At 44.8% G+C, this 3,166-nt stretch overlaps 1 protein-coding gene across 2 annotated transcripts in view; it reads left to right on the forward strand.

Moving 5' to 3' along the window:
* Positions 1–3,166, forward strand: part of Tmc5 (transmembrane channel like 5) — a 55,724-nt gene that overhangs the window by 38,351 nt on the left and 14,207 nt on the right. The window lies entirely within an intron of this gene.

The raw sequence follows: 3,166 nt of genomic DNA on the forward strand, positions 1-3,166 counted from the left end.
TCTCTCTCTCTCTCTCTCTCTCTCTCTCTCTCTCTCTCTCTCTCTCTCTCTCCCACCACCACCATGCAGGGTTTGTCACTGGAACTCACCTAGTAGGCTAAGCAGTTCAGAGAACCCCTGGGAGCCCTTGATTCTGTCTACCAGGTCTAGCATTATAGTGCATGCCACCATGCTTGGCTTTTTAAATGTAGGTTCTAGTAGTTGAAAACAGATCTTCATACTTAGAAGACAGACACTTTACCAATTAAACTGTGATTCCCCCTCCCCCCCAGCTCTGTGCAATTTATACATTGAAACAAAATCACCAATATGATAGTATTAGGGGAAGATTTGGTCTTAAAGTGGTGCCACCATTAATAGGATTAGTCCCTTTATAAAAGAGACCCATGAGAGGCTTCTGAACCCTTCGACCATGTGAGAATAGTGAGAAGGTTCATCCGTGAACCAGGAAGTAAACTTCACCAGACACCACTGAATCTGCCACCCATTTAATCTCCGACTTTTGGCCTCTCAAATTGTGAGCAACAAACCTATGCTGTTCTAAAGTTAGCCAGCTAAGGGTGTTTGCCATAGTATTCCAAATGAGTAATACAACCACCAATATATTTTATTTTATGCGTACGGGTGTTTTTCCTGCATGTATGTCTATGCATCATGGGTGTGCATTGCCTGCAGAGGGCAGAAGAGGGCATCAGATGCCCTGGAACTGGAGTTACAAATGGTTATCAGCAGGTGCGTAGGTGCTGAGAATTGAACCCGGGTCCTCTGAAACAGCAGTCAGTGTTCTTAACCACTGAGCCATTTCTCCAGCCCTATATGTTTTTTCTTTGCTTCTTGTTTGAAGCAGCTTAGAGCAAGGTAGCTCTCTCTGAGTAGCCCTGGCTGACCTAGGACTCACTATGTAAACCAGGCTGGTCTGGAACGCACGTAGATTCACCTACCTCTGCCTTCCATATGCTGGGATGGACATGTGTTACCATTCCCAGTCCCATCACCAATACTTAAAACACAGGAGATCATGTAGAATTCTCCTGTCTCTTTCTTTCTCCCTCCCTCCCTCTTTCCTCTCCTCCTCCTTCCCTCCATTCCTCTCTCCCCTCCTCCCTTCCCGTTGTTTTTCAAGATGACCAGCTAGTTGTATCATGTAATTTCATTTTGCTTTATTTCTGTGATGGTACTGGAACCCAAACCCAAGTTCTCATGCATGATAGCCAAGTGTTTCACCACTGAGATATCCCACCTTAGGCCCTGGCCTCCATCCTTTTATGCAGGCTCACTTAGAAACCTTAGACAAGCCCATGAGTCTTTCCTTACTTATTTTAACATGATGGAGTCCATGCCAGAGTTTGGTGCGTTGGATCACGTGCCCAGGTTCTATCTGTTGGGAAATGGGTGACTTCAAAGCGATGCATTAGGAGCTGAATAAGCCTGGATTCTGGGGCTAGCCCCGCCACTCACTGAGGTCCCTGGCTTTTCAGAGCCTTAGTTTCTGGGAACTTGCATATAATAGCAGCTGCTTTCAAATTACATTGAGGGTGAAATTTGATAGTAGATGAACAGAGTTTTGCAAACTCCAGCAGGTCAGGCAACTGCCAAATGTCTCATTAAAATTGATCCACATGGTCTGGCTGTCTGCAGGTAGTCTGTCTTTGAACAGATTTTCCAGCAAGGGAGGACTTTTTGTTAGTATTTAATGATGTGTCTGTACTGCCAGGCCACAGGCTTGCTTCCAAGGTCATGCACCTACATTATTTCAACAGCCAGGATACCTTCGGGGGAGGGTAAAGGGCTGAGATAATAGTTTGCTTTGGAAGATTTGAGAGATTGAAGGAAAATGGTATGTCTGCTCACTAATGTCTGGCTCAGACATATTTTGTTAATGAGGGTGCTACATCCCTTATGAGCTCTCTTGTGATTGTTCACTATTAGTAAGTAGCTGGGCTAAGGAGGTGGCCCAGTCAGTAGAGTGCTTACATCTCAAGCATGAAGACCTGAGCTTGATCCCCAATACCAATATAAAAGCCGAGTGTGGAGGTTTGTGTCTGTAATCCCCGTACTGGAGAGGTGGAGAAAGGAGGATAAAGCCCTGGGGATTGCCAGTCAGCCAGTCCAGTCCATTAACCACGTCCCAGGTCAGTGAGAGACGCTGTCATAAAAAAGATGGAGAGTAGATAAGGGAGACACCTAAAACTGCACTCTGGCCTCCACGCACATCTGCACACATGTGCACACCCACCCACAAACACCTGGTGCACACTCATTGTGGTGCATGCCTGTGATGCCAGCACTGAGAGACCGAGTCAGAAAGATTACAAGCTCAAGGTTAGCCTGAGCTAAACATTGAGATCGTTGCTCAAACCGACAGAAATACATAACAAGAATCATCACGTGGCTATGTAACCCATCGTCTGAACTTTTTCATTTTGCAGAGTTTAAACACTATGTTCATTAAACCACTCCCTGATGCCCACTCTCCCCAGCACCTGGCAACCACCATTCTACTTAGAGTTCTATGCTCTGCCTACCCTGGATACATCCTTGGAGATATATCTTTGTTTTTGGTGTCTGGTTTATTTCACTTATTTGCAGCATTTCCTTTTTAAGCACATTCAACACGTCATTGTGTGGGTCAGTTCACACTCTGTTTATGCACTCATTTGTCTGTGAACATTCTGGTGGCTTCCATTGTTCCACTGTTGTGAACAGTGTCACTGTGAACATGGGCGTGCAGACACTTCTGGGAGATTCTGCTTTCAGTTGTTTACTTTCTACCCAGAAACAAAATGTCCACATCACAATTTGTCAGCACTCTTAAAATATTTAGTGATTTAAAAACCATGAAATTATCTGGTACACGCCTTTAATCCCAACCCTTGGGAGGCAGAGGCAAGTGGATCTCTGTGAGTTCAAGGCCAGCCTGGTCTCCATAGTGAATTCCAGGACAACTGGGGCTACATAATGAGACCCTGTCTTGGAGGAAAAACCACCTTCAACAAAAAATAAAATAAAAATAAAAAAATAAAACAAACAAAAAGAACAAAACAACAACAACAACAACAAAACAACCCTTTAGGGTGGAGCTGCCATCTTCTGGTGATTTGTCATAATGACAAATAGAGAGGAGAGGCACCCAGCACACACACACACACACACACACACACACACA

The sequence above is a fragment of the Microtus ochrogaster genome, chromosome 8, assembly GCF_000317375.1.
Source record: "Microtus ochrogaster isolate Prairie Vole_2 chromosome 8, MicOch1.0, whole genome shotgun sequence".
In the NCBI taxonomy this organism is placed as follows: Eukaryota; Metazoa; Chordata; class Mammalia; order Rodentia; family Cricetidae; genus Microtus; species Microtus ochrogaster.